The following is a 15,105-nucleotide window of genomic DNA, read 5'->3' on the forward strand; positions in this document are numbered from 1 at the left end:
GCAGGTTGGGGACCACAATAGGTTTATATATGATTCAAAAAAAATTATAAAAAATAAGAGATATTGAATATTTGTCATAGTTTCATAAATATTTAAGTAAGATATTCGCAATATCTAGAGATTCACAAATAACTTCATGTGAGAGCGTGCAATATAGCTATTTGCGAAATTAGTGGTAAGTGTTTCATACATAAATTTATGCAATTTTTGTGATATATAAATATGTTATTTGTGAAAACCTCATGAAAATAACTTCATGTGAGAGGTGTTTCACAAGTATTTTTATGCAAAATTTTGTATTATATGCGAAAGAGTATGATATTTATGATTTTGGTGGTTTCAGTTTTACCGAGAATTCACAAATAAATTTATGCAAGTTTGTGAGGTTTAAATTTGCATAAAAAACCTGCGATTTTGGATTTGAGTGAGTGTTGGACATAGCCGACAGACAATACCATCTTATCGCAAAAATGCCTAAATTTGCACTTGCAAAAGGTAAAAGTGTCTTAACGATGTTGAATATTTGCCATTTTTGACATCGAAAGAATATCTAAAATTGTAGGGTTTTTAAGGAATCACATCAAATTAGCCTTTTTCAGTACGGTCATTTTCCGATTAACCTAGGTCATTACTTCTTAGACAAATTAGCCTTTAGCGGCTTGATGTTGTCATCGACAAGTCATTTCATAGTCTGAAAAAGTGTGCAATATCGTTTTTTTGAGAGCAGAATATTCAAACTAATACGGAAGAGAGAAAATTTTGGTTTGGTAGATCTCTTCAAAGGCATAAAAAAAGTAAAAAAGAATGTTTGCGAAAACATCACATGATTATATCACGTTATTCTACTTTGTGAGCTTGCTTGGCCATTCATCCCCATTTATTACATTCACATAAGTAGTGGATTTTGACTGGATGAGGGATTCTTTCAGTTATCTAGTTGATGGTTTTAACATGCTGCATTATGCCGAATAATTTCAGCTCAGGTACAAAATTGTGATGAACAAGCCAAAATATATGTTGTTTTAACGAAAGCAAGGTTCCAAATATGATTCAAGTTCAAACACTAATCCCGCTAAGGTCAACCAGTGTTGAGAGCAGCACGATGAAAACATTCACTGTCGCTTCGTTCTGTGATGTTTATTCATCTTGGAATGATGCAAGGGTCCAATAAAAATGAAGCCTTTAATAATTTCAAGAATCAATGTACCAAATGTTAAAAAATATCCAAGTATTGCTTGAATTTGTCCACATATTTATTAACTAGTTGCCTGTTTACTTTTGTTAGCGAAGAAGCATTCACGTTCAGAGTTGTCAATTCTAATCTATAACTTTGTGAAACTGTAGTTCTTCCAGATTCCTCCCTCACGCAGCTTATCAGTGGGATATGTACTTGCTTTTTCACCTAAAGAGGTGGAGGAAATGTTGGTGAAAGGTTTCTCACACTTGATTTTCATATGAAGGTTCAACTTTTCCATGAAGATATTTTCCACTTCCAAAATGACGAGGGAGAATCATGTGCAGTATAATTGCACACTTTTGTGCTGCTGCACCTGATCACCCTCCATCATTTCTTGGGCCCCACATCTGACAGGCTGTATCGCAGAGATGGAGGGTGATCAGGTGCAGCAGCACACTAAATCTGTGCAATGACATTGCACCTGATCTGATGCCTTATAAGTGTGTCTCTCCCTTTCCATTCTCCTCAATTGATTCTTTGGGCAGTTCATGATAACAAACTTGGTGCCATCAGCAAGCACTTGGAAGCGTCAATCAAAGGCTGTCTGCAAGATTCTTGGTTAGTTTCCATTGTTGATCAGTCATAATCTTATATTATCTGTTTTGGCAACCTTCACTCGTGGGGCCGGCCAACCAGAAAACTTGAAGGGGCCAATTTTGATAGTGTCATCGAGTTAAGGTTCGTGTCTTTGTGGGATCACAAAATTTTCTACTACTGGGGTGCTATTTCCCAGTTATAGAATCGATATTCCTTTCCTCGAGTTTAGAAGCTGAATTTGGATCAGAAACCCCACTCCTCATATGCTAGACTGATGAACAAGCTAACACAACACTCTCCTGAGGGCAAAATATGGTTCACTACTCAAAACCAACTAACAAGTCAACTTAGAGCCAATTGGCCTAAGTGGCTTCCTTTTCCCTTAATTCATTGGAGCAAGTGCGATTTTCTTAGCCCCAAGGGGTTTGGTGCAGTGGAGGAGGTCTTGGACACTAGATAGGTGGTCAGGGTTCCATTCACATGAGTGTCAAACCCATTGCCATAATGAGGGAAAATGCTAAGCCCTTGCTTAGCCGAAGCTGGGCAACTCCCTGGAAGCAAGGGGTAAGCCACGGGTTTACACCGCAGGGAAGGAGACCGTATGTACGACAGTATGAGCCAACACGATCCTGAGGGTGGTTTCCCATCCTTCATGAAAAAGTGCTATTTTCTTTTGTTCTTTTTCCTTGCACCAAGGAGGTTTGCATGGGAAACCTAGTTCATGTTTGATTATTTTGTGCATTTTTCTTGAATGGTTTTCTCCAATGAACCAGACCAAGCATGAGTCATTTAGTGATAGGGAATGACTTTTTGAGCTACCGATGGATCAAAGAAACAAACATGAGAAAAAGCAAAAAGAAAAAAGCAACACAAGAAGAACAAAGATTTTACGTGGTTCCACAAAAATTATTTACATCCACGACCACACTAAGTCTTCTTTTTTGTTGATTGAGATACAATACAAGAGCCATATTGCCTACGAGAAGGGAAGCGAGACCCACTGAAACCCCACCAACTTACCATAAAGTTGGATATGAAAATTAGGAATTTATATAAGGCTCCACAATTCTCCAACAATTTTCCACTTGGAGACTGATTATCCTTTTAGTAACCTCATCTTGTAACTTTCCTCGTGCAATCCAGAATCTTAGTACGACACCTCCAACTACTATCTATGAAGGCCAACCGAGGTTGTGAACAACATTAGCTTCTTTGCAATAACTGTCTTAGTCAACATATCTGTCAGTTTTTCTGATCCACGAGTCTTTTCAAGTGACAATAACCCATCAGGCAACAAATCACGAATAAAGTGATACCACTACAAGGAAAATGCGTATTGGTGACAGATTCTATACGTCGCTAGTCCGTCATTGTACATCTTTGCGATAGACTAGCGACGTATATCACCCGTCGCATAACCCTAGTCGCTAAATTGTGACATAATTTATCTGTCGCCAATCTGTCACTATGTTGTGACTGCTTAGCGACGAATGATGTACATCATGAATTTATCGATCAATGGAGATCGATTTGGTTATGCAACAGAATTTAATCTGTCGCTATTTTTGTCGCTACTATTTATCGAGGGATAAGTATCCGTGGCTAATTTCCATCGAAATATGGCAGCAGACATTAGCGACGGTTCACATTTTGTCGCAAACCGACGCCTGCTTCAAATTGGCGACAGAGTAGCGACAAATAATATCCGTCGCTACTCCGTTCCTAATTTGTAATAAAAATTTCAACTTTTTTTTTGAAATATTTTGACACTCGAGAAAATTTTTTTGTATAATTCATATATCCTGCTTATAAAAAAATAGTACACATAAAAATACATATAAATTAAACATAAATGCTAAGTTAAGCAAACTTTAACAACCAAATGCAGTCATTGCGAAGTTATAATTAGTTATAAGTTTGTCAAACAAATTAAACAAAAAAATCTAATCATCGTCAAGATTTTGGGCATCATCCTCTTCATTTTCTCGATCTGCCCCTCCCTCCATGCCTCAATCAGCTCCTCTACGTTGATCATCTCCAGCATCCTACAAAAGAGAATCAAAATGTTAGTATTTATAAAAAAACATAATGAAATAAATTATATGCAATCCACCTAATCTAATGCAACAAAGTAAATGGTTGAATGAATGCCACATAGACTAGTAATAAACTGAAGGACATTAACAAAATTATAAGGAAAAAATTATAGTAATTCAATCATACATACCTGACGGGCACCTGAGCTCATATTGAATGCAAATGAAGTTCCCCTATCCTAAAAAAAGTTGCACAACTCATTACGGACCATGTTGGGAATGACTTCATTTAAAAAGTGTTGCATTTTGTCCTTAGGACACTGACAGACACCATCCCAAGACATAACAGGGTCAATAGAACGTTGAGAGTTGATGCTGGATGGAGAATTCTGTGAGTCCGGGCTGCAAGAGGCAACGACTGGTATGGTGTTCATGTTACTCCCAAACTCGAACACACGACCCTTTTTGGGTTCACCTATAGCAGTCACCCATGCTACATGATCAAAAGTCGGATGTTGAGTGGAGTCATCGCCATATTGATGTATCATTTACTGCTCGTATGACTCCTACAAAGTAATAATTAGAATATGAATTAATAATTAAGAATTACAATATTTATGATAACATAATTCAAAGTAACTTGTATATTATAATATTTATTAATACAATAAATACATACCATTGTCACTCTCGCCTTCTCTGATACAAAATCTCCCGTGCTCTTACGTTTATGTGTTTCAACAAACACATCCTTATAAGGCACAATGCCTCCTTTTTTTGCTTCATGCAATGTTACATGATAAAAAAAATTGATTAATAAGTATGTAGAAATACTTACAAATTTGATAATATATATATATATATATATATATATATATATATATATATATATATATATATATATATATTGATGAGTTACCATTTTCTTTTGGTGGCTCCCAAAAGTCCTAGATCCACCTGTGTGTAGTTGTGCATCGGGTATCGCTACTCGATTTTGTGCAGCCTTTGCTGAGTGGTTTCAAAATTTATTGCTTGCCCACTTGTCGCACATGCCTTTCCAATAATCTCTCATGACAATAGGAGGCCCATGGCCCTTCCACTGCAGTGGATCATCTATCCCACCAACTGTTTTTTTTGTTGCTGTCTTCATATTGTGCAGCATGTCGACAAAATGATTGGCAACCACCTTCTGCCACACTACCCTTGTATCTTTCTTCGCGTTTGCAGTCGCGAAGCGATGAGAAACCTACAAATATATTCAGAAAGTTAGCACACATAAATATAAAAGACTTCTTGTTATGATAAATGATTGCATACCATCTTCTTCTTCCTCCTCCTTCTCCTCTTCGTCATCATCTTCTTCTTCTTCATTTAGCGTCCATCCACTTCGTATATCATTTGGATCACATTCTTTCATGCATGTGCCATCAGATAATGAAGATATGACATTCATACCATGTGCGACATCGTGACCATAAGAGAAGTCATACATATCATCTGATTGATAGTAATCACCCTCTTCAGCAATCTTGTCTTCCTTAAACTGATCATACTCGAAGTATAGTTTAGACTTCACCTTACAAACTGCCCACCATTTATTTCTATCTGACTTCCTTGTACTCGGATATGAAGTATAGTAAACTTGTTGAGCTTGCGAGGCTAATATGAATGGTTCATATGTTCCAAACCTTGATTTATGATTCACTTCCATAATGCCTGAGACTTTGTCGAATCTTGTTGTTGTGCGTTCAAACCATTGACACTTGAATAAAGTTAAGCTATTATTTGTGCCTAAGTAAGTCAACTCCATTATTTCTTCTATAACCAACTCCATTATTTCTTCTATAACACCATAGTAGTTATATAAATTTTCACCGTAGCTGCTACCCTTGATGTGCACGCCACTATTTATCGTTGACTTGTTGACATCGTAGTCTTTTGTATGGAATCGATAACCATTTATGATATACCCATTGTAACATTGCACAATTTTAGATAGACCATTTTGTAAATCACATATTCCTTGATCTTTAACATTACCATGGCGGACCTACAAGCGCAAACAATGACTATGATCGCGACAAATTAAGTATCTTATTGTTGTATAAAGAGAAAGAATGTATACAATCGTCCTTACCAACTCTTTCAACCATGCCATAAATTTATTTTTACGTTCTTTCTGTATATGAGTCAATCTAAATGATTTTGTATCCTCCATGCAGTACGAACATGCTAACCTCCCATGTGTGCTCAAACCAGATAACATACCATATGCAGGGAAGTCACTGATTGTCCATAGAATAGCAGCCTTCATATTGAAGTTTTATTTTTTGTGGGCATCGTACGTGAGAACACCGTCATCCCACAGTATTTTCAGTTCATCAATCAATGGCCTCAAATATACATCGAGATTTTGGCCCGAAGACGTCAGACCAAGGATCAATAGAGACAAGAAAAGTTTTTGACGCTTCATACACAAACTTGAAGGTAGGTTGTATGGGGTGACAAATACCGGCCAACACGAGTATGGGGTTGATCTACCCCCAAATAGATTAAATCCATCAGTACATAAACCTAGCCTAACATTTCTCACTTCCAAAGCGAAGTTCTGATAAGTACGATCAAAATGCCTCCAAGCTTCTGTGTCAACAAGATGTGTGATCGTGTCTTCATCATGTCGAACTTTATTTGCATGTCATATCATTTGTTTAGCTGTCCTCGAAGACATATAAAGACGTTGCAATCTAAGGGTGAGAGAAAAGTAGCAAAGTGACTTATATGACACTTCTTTTGACCTTGTGCTACCATTTCCCTTTGTCTTTGGCTTGAATCGAGGATGTCCACATGATGGACATGATCTGCTATTTTCTTGATCTTTGAAATACAACATGCAGTGATTGGGACAAACATTTATCTTTTGATACCCCATACCTAGAGCATTGACTATAACCTTCACACAATAGAGATTTTGTGGCAATTTCTCATCTTTGGGCAACATACTCTTTACAATAGAGCACTGACGGTCAAAACATGATTGACTCAAATTAAACTCGGACTTTAAATTCAGTAGTTGAAGAACTACAGACAAGATAGTGTAACTCTTACAACCATTCAACAGTGGTTCATCAACATCTCTAAGTAAGTCATAAAATGTACTAGCTATATCGTTTGTTGCTTCTTCCTCTACCCCAGTTGGTGCATCACTATGTCTCACAGCAGAACCCATTTTCAGTCCTGCAACATCAAATATCAAATCCACTGTACTGACACTTGCCATTTCAAATTTAATAAAATTGTCAACACCATCCATATATTCATGCGACACCTCATTATCAACTATCCTACGATACATCCATTCACGGTTTGCAGTCATTTTGTCCTATAATATTACAGATATTATCATCATCAGTTAAAAGAAAAACTTAATAATACGTAGATTTTTGTGTGCAATACACCAACACATCATATTTATACACATCAAGAGGATATTTAGAAATTTGAAATCACATTACATATACGGATACATTAATTTGAATAAAAAATTCATTATACAATTTCACATGGAAGGTATAATCAAATAAAAAATAATTTCATGCAAGCATGAATACAGAAACATCAAACATTGCAATACATTCAAATCATTCATATCAAAACATATATCAAACATGTACCTGCAGCAAATACACTCCAATATCCCACTAACTACTATCATGCTGAGTATGGAATCTGTACTCCAAAAATAAGAACACTTCTACTCATATATTAAAATCATGCTCAGCATGATCTCCAAACTCCATCAAAACAGTCCTAGATATCCACAACTATGTGAGTGTGTGAACAGAAAAGTGTTGCATCTAATAAATTAAATAACATGTGATGTGCTTGCATCACTTACTCGCCATGGTTATTTACCCGATTTTGCATTGCATTTTTAGCCACATGCGATGCTTAGCACTAAGCATCGAGTGTCTTTGGCTCAGCAATGTACATGCGAAGCACAAATATATAGTACAATACAGGGAGACGGGCTGGGGGGTTACCTGTGAGGTCGCCAGAGATGGGATAAAAGCATCAGGGAATGTCTAGAACATGAGTAAAAAAGAGGGGGAAAGGAAATGTCCAGAAGGGGGTGTCGGCCTAGGTCAGGTGCACGACGAAAGGGGCTCGACAAGGCTGTCAGAGAGGGGGGGAGAGAAGAGGAAGCAGGAAGGGGGGCGGCGGAACGGGGGTCGATAGGCGGCATGAAGGGGGGCCAAGGGAAGGCGGGCTGGGGGGGCAAGAGGAGGCATGAAGGGGGGCGATGGGTCGGGGGTCGACAGACGGCGGGAAGGGGGGCGACGGGCTGGAAGGGCAAGAGGAGGTGTGAATGGGGGGCGACGGGAAGGGGGGCCAAGGGAAGGCGGGAAGGGGGATGATGGGTCCGGGGTCGACAGGCGGCGGAAAGGGGGGAGACGGCAGGCCGTGGGCAATAGGGGGCCGACGAGAGGCGGGATAGGGGTGGGGGGATGGGGGGGCGGGGGTCGATAACAGTGGGTAGGGGGGCGACGGTCGGTGGGCTATGGGGCAACAGGAGGCTGACGGGAGGAGGGCAAGAGGCGATTGGAGGTAGGGGGGGGGGGACAGGAAGCGGGCTCGGGAGACGCAACAAAGAGAAAACAAAAAAGAAAGGGGAAATTTAGGGATTTACGGGAAAATTTACGATGGATTTGTGATGGCCAAATTCCATCGCTAAGTCGTCGCTATGTGGAAACGACTCAGCAATGAAATAGGTTTGTTGTTGATCCACCGCTAAGCTGTAATAGATATGGCGATGGAATAAAACCCATCGCTAATCCGTCACAACGTTGCGACGGATTAGCGACAAACTATTTTCCATCGCTAAAATCAGAAATAATCAATATTTTAGCGACGAATATCATTCTCTCGCTAATCCGGTGACACTTTGCGATGATTTTGTTCCATCGCAAATGTCTGTTGCTAAATAGGGTTTTTCTTGTAGTGTACTTAATCAAATTATGATTCATTTTGGCATAAAATATTGAATTCTTTGCCAAATGAATCATACGTTGACTATCACAGAAAATGATGTTACTGCTATGCTTTCTACCAAAGTCTTCCAGAAAGTTCTTCAATTAGATCAACTCCTTGCTTACTTCAATAATAACATATTCAACCTAAGTGGTGGAGAGAGTCACAGTCTTCTGCAACCAAGAGATCGAGCTTATAGCAGTGCCAATTCAAAGTGTAAACATAACTTGTAGTGCTTTTACGATTGTCAACATCACCACCTAAATTCACATCAATAAAACCTTGCAAAATCATCATATCCTTGTCAAAACAAAGTGCCATGTCTATAGTACCTCTCAAGTAATGAATGATCAATTTCATAACTTCCCAATGTTGTTAACATGGATATGAAATGTACTTGCTCACAACTCCCACTACTTGAGCTATGTCCGGTCTGGCACAAACCATAACAAACATCAAGCTAACAATTGTTGAAATATATAGAACTTTGAACATATATTCATAGTCCTCATCTGACTTGGAGACTGCCCTTTTCATAATTTGAAATGACTTGCCAAAGGAGTATTTATGAGTTTTGCATCCTACACATGAAACCTACTTAATACATTTTCAATATAATTTGCTCAAAAAATTCTCATCCCAAGTATTTTCTTTGCAACTCCTAGATCCTTCATTGCAAACTCTTTTAATAATTGTTGCTTAACTTATTGATCTCTTGAATGTTGGATTCTACAATGAGCATATCATCTATATACAAGAGCAAAATAATATAGCAATCATCAAACCTCTTAAGGTAACAACAATAGTCCATCTAACATCTCATGAATCTGTAGTTACATATGAATCCACCAAACTTCTTATACCACAGTTTAAAGGCTTGCTTTAAACCATACAAGTTTTTATTTAGTTTGCATACAAGTTCTTCCTTACCCAGCATGGTAAAACCTTCTGGTTGAATCATGTAAATGTCTTCTTCCAGATCACCATAAAGAAAAAAAGTTTTCATATCTAACTGTTCTAAATGTAGATTTTCAACTGCTACAATACTTAATGCAAGCCTGATTGTAGTCAATTTAATGACATGAGAAAAAATCTCAGTGTAGTCAATAGCTTCTTTCTGTTTGAATCCTTTTACAACTTATCTCTCTTTGTATCTCTTGTTGCCATCAAGTTTTTCCTAGATTTGATGGACCCATTTGTTATGAAGTGCCTTTTTCTTCTTGATAATTGAGTTAACACCCATGTTTGATTTGCTTGCAATGAGTCTATCTCTTCTTCTATGGATGACTTCCATGAGAGATGATTATTGACTTGCATTGATTCACTAAAACATTCTGGCTCACCACTATTAATCAACAATATGTAATGCAAAGAATGCTTTAGACGATCTTCTCAGTTGAATCTTAGGTGTGCTAGGTTTTGGTTGTGATACAATATTTTCAAGATTCTCACAAACTCTCCTTGCTACATTATGTTTAAAGATCTCCAATTCAACCTATTTACACTTGATTGCATTGTAAGATTCTATAACAAATTTGTCTTTATATAAGATGTTTTTATTAAATATAACATCTCTCTTTCTTATGACTTTTTTGTTCTTATTGATAATACATGAAATGTATATCATGTTATCATAAAATCATGTATTTATATAAAAATTTATAGCTTAAACACCCTTGTTTATGTTGTTTTAGGTGTGAAGGAGTTATGATTTGAAATTCATTAGTATCAAAGTTAAAATAAAAAAGTTAGAGCATTTTTTGAGAAATCGAATTTGTGCCGATGTGAACTAGATCCCGATCTGATCCAAATCATATCAAATGTGTATCAAATCTGGTCCACACATCCTTTAGGCCCAAAGTTCAAGATTCACACGTGAATAATTTCATAAAAACCCTCTTTAAAAATGACATAGGTGGTTTTAGCAAATTTTAAAAGTTTTGGGTACTATTTTATAAATAGCTAAAATAGGGATCTATTTTGTAATTTTCATAAAAAATTATTATAGAACGGGGGCATCTAACCATTGTTCATTGTCTTTCCCTAGGGTTTCACGCCACCATCTCTCCAAATCCTTTCTTTTCATTTTGCTTTCTGATTTCTTCTTCTTCTCCCTTGTTCTTCCTCAGCTGCGATTTTCGATCTTCTTCTCCTCTATTGTTTTGTGTGTTTTTTTCTTGTTTGAATTCATTTTTGCTGCAGATACCCACAACTGGAGGCTTCCAAATCGAATTTGGTGTGAACCACCATCTACCTTCATGATCAGTCGACCGAGAACCCTCCCTTTGCAACCGACCGATCTCTTTTCTTCCTCCATCGATCTCCCTCTTCGTTAACTCGGTCTCCAACATGCTGCAGCCAAAAATAAATTTCAGCAACAAAAAAGTTGTTTGTGGTGTGATATTCAAGGTGTAAGTCTGCTCCTTTCTACCCCACATCCATCAGGTAACACTTTAGGTGCACCTTCCTCCCCCTCTCTACTTTTCAATCTTTAAACCCTTATTTTTTTTAAAAAAACCCAAATCTTGGCCCCTTTTCTTTTTCGTTTTATCTTGGGTTTCAAATATTTTATAGCATTTTGTGTTTAAGATTAGGTTCTAGGGTCTGATCATTTTTTTATGGTGTTTTTGTTGAGTCTTGAGTCATTTTTGGTCAAAACCCTAGCCGAAAAGGCTAGCCGCCTAGAGGTCTTTTGCAAAAATCATGTCTGTCAATCTTTATTTTTATTTTTTATTGGTTAGTTTAGGTCATTGTGTCTTAGATATGATTAGTTTTATATTTTAGTGTTCATAGATTTATGTTTTTTTTTTGTTTTTAGAAAATAAAATAGATTAATTTAGTTTTACCTAATTTTTTTGATTTTTGTGCATAGTAGTATGGTTTTAGATAAATTGTTGCATCTAGAATAGATTAAATTCTTGAATCACATTAATTTCAATTGAGTTCATGTTAGATTTAGATTAATTTAATTCAGATTATATTCTTTTGGTATTCGATAGTCTTTTAATTAATTAATTACGGTCTTTTCAATTAGCCGGCTAGATTTCTTTGTAATTTTTTAATCTTTTTTAATCTTTTTTAATCTTTTTGAATTTTAGTAGATAGTTCTTGTAATTTTTTTGTTATTTTCTGTTTTAAGTTAGTTTAGGCTTAATTAAATCATGTTCTTGTTGCTATTTAATCTGATTAGTTAACATTTTAATTCATTTTTTGTTAATTAATTAGTTTTCTTGCAATCGATAGAATAAGATAGTTTGATTAATTAGATTTTTTTAATTAACCAAATAGAGTAGAATTAATTTCTTGTTATTTATTAGCTAAATCTTAGTTAGTTCCAATTCTATAATTTGCTTTCATTAATTAGATTAGAATTAGTGTGTTATTTTGTGATTATCGTTTTAATTAGAACTTTCACATTAGCCAAATTAAATTATTGTTAATTATGATTCCTGTTTTTAATTATCTGTCTTAATTCAAGTTTTTTTTCTGTTTTTACAGTAGTTAGACCAGTATTAGTTAGAGTAATCTCATTAGATTAATTAGATTAGTGATTCAAAATAATTTGATTGAATTAGATTTACCGAGTTCCCTTTCTTTGCAATTATCATTTTTTTGAATAGTTAGTATTTTTCATCAAGTGTGACTACCTATAGTTTAGTTTCATTTATTTCATTAGAAGTGTTGATTAATTAATTCACATCAACTCTAGTTAGTTGATAATTTAATTGTTCAATTCAAAATTGTTTAGTTAGTTTAAAATAGAATAGTTGATTCATGTTCTTAGCTTTAATTTGATTAATTCATTAGATTATATAGTTGTAGGTTAGTTTTCGTTTTATTCCGGACTTGATAGATCTAATGTCCGTACAAAATAGTTAATTAGTTTGTTAGTAAGTAGTTATTCAATTTGTTAGCATATTGGTTTTACTTGTTGACTTTTTCAATTCTTGAATTTGGTTGGTTGTGATTTCTTGATATTCTAGCTAATTAGTTAGTAGTTGTTCCTTGTTTCTTAATTGTTAGATTCTTGATTAGTTAGGTTAGGTAATTAATTTAGTTAGTTTCTTGATTCTTGTTAGTTATCATAAATCATGAATTGCAATTAGTTCTTTATAGTCCATTTTTAATTAATTACCCTCTTTATTTGTAATTTAGTTTAATTAGTTAATCTTGATAGTTTCCTAAATTTTGTCCCTTTAGTTTAAGTCCCTTTTAATTTAGTTCTCTTAAGTGTTCTATCATCCTTTATTTAGTTAGAATATTTTTTTAGAATAGGATAGGTCCATTTTTTTATTACAGGTCCCTATACTATGCCAACATAAGGAGGAGGGTGGGCTGAGGTGGATACAAAAGAAGAAGAGGATTAAATAGCTCTGTCTGGAATTCATTTGAGGGCCCGAGCATAGTTAGAATTTTTATTGTTTCTATCCCTTTTTTTTTTCAATTAGCTTGTAACTAAGACTATTATTCTTTTCTTTTCCAGTTATTAATAAAGTATAGTTCAGTAAATTATTTTGCCTAAGTTTCGTTTCTTGTAGAGACGATCCGACTTGCTACTCTGCAATGCGTGCAAGAACTGGATTTTAAATTATTATTTGGTGCACAGTTTTTAGTTTAAAAATATTGTTTTCAAAATCGTCACCATTTATCATCTTAGAACCAATATCCAAAGTCACTACAACAAAGTAGTAGATTAGCGACGACCACATTCCGTCGCGAATCCGTCGCTAATCCGTCGCTAACCATGTTAGCGACGGATTAGCGACAACGAGGCGACAGTATGCTTACGTCGCGAATATTTCGACGCTAACTGGCGACGGAATTATTCCGTCGCCAGGTTCGTCGCTAATTGCGACGGAATAACGAGCGCTATATTCCGTCGCCAATCCGCCGGTACTAAACGGCGACCACGGCTTGGCGACGGATTTAATTCCGTCGCTATGCCGTCGCTAGATTAATATGAATAGCGACGGATGGTTCCGTCGCTAATCCATCGCAAACACGAAAAAAAATTAAAAAAAAATTATTTGAAAATTAATTACCGAGAACTGTACAATTTCTATTTCCTGTACAATTTATATTTCCTGTAAATAAAAAACAAACCACACAAAAAAATTCATATAACAAGTATCTACAACAATTAATCGTTCCACCTTAAAATTAAGAAGTTTAATTATTTATAATTCAACAATTACAATTAGGAAAAATAAAAAAAATAGAACTTCTTCAACACAGTCCTCTAATCATCGCCAAGATTTTGTGCGTCTTCTTGTTCATTGTCTTTATCTGTCCCTTCAGCTCCACTACCCTGATTATCGCTAGCAGCCTACACAAGAAAAGAACAGTCAGTATTGATAAACAAAATATAATGAAATAAATTACACACTATATGTGATTATATCATGTGCTCATGTGTGATTTAAGGCAATAAAAAAACTCTATATGTGATTCTATCATGCTCATATGTGTGCTAAGGCAGTCAAAAAATTGAATATGTGATTATAGCATGTTCATATGTGTTCTAAGGCATCTAAAAAAACTCTATATGTGATTCTACCATGCTCAGATGTGCTTTAAGGCAGGCAAAAAACTATATATGTGATTCGATCATGCTCGTATATGTGCTAAGGCAGTAAAAAAATTGAATATGTGAATATAGCATGCTCATATGTGCTCTAAGGCAGGCAAAGCCAAAAATTTTATATGTGATTCTATGATAAATGATATATAACATGTTTATATGTGTTCTAAGGCAGTTAAAAAACTCTATATGTTATTATAGCATGCTCATATGTGTGCTAAGGCAGTCAAAAAACTGAATATGTGATTATAATATGCTCATATGTGTTCTTAGGCAGTCAAAAAACTGAATATGTGATTATAGCCTGCTCATATGTGTTCTAATGCAGTCAAAAAAACTTTATATGTGATTCTATCATGCTCATATGTGCTCTAAGGCAGACAAAAAGTTATATATATGTATATATATATATATATATATATATATATGTGATTCTATCATGCTCATATGTGTGCTAAGGCAGTCAAAAAATTGAATATGTGATTATAGCATGTTCATATGTGTTCTAAGGCATCTAAAAAAACTCTATATGTGATTCTACCATGCTCAGATGTGCTTTAAGGCAGGCAAAAAACTATATATGTGATTCGATCATGCTCGTATGTGTGCTAAGGCAGTAAAAAAATTGAATATGTGAATATAGCATGCTCATATGTGCTCTAAGGCAGGCAAAGCAACTTTATATG

The sequence above is a fragment of the Nuphar pumila genome, chromosome 3, assembly GCF_984573655.1.
Source record: "Nuphar pumila chromosome 3, dmNupPumi1.hap1.1, whole genome shotgun sequence".
In the NCBI taxonomy this organism is placed as follows: Eukaryota; Viridiplantae; Streptophyta; class Magnoliopsida; order Nymphaeales; family Nymphaeaceae; genus Nuphar; species Nuphar pumila.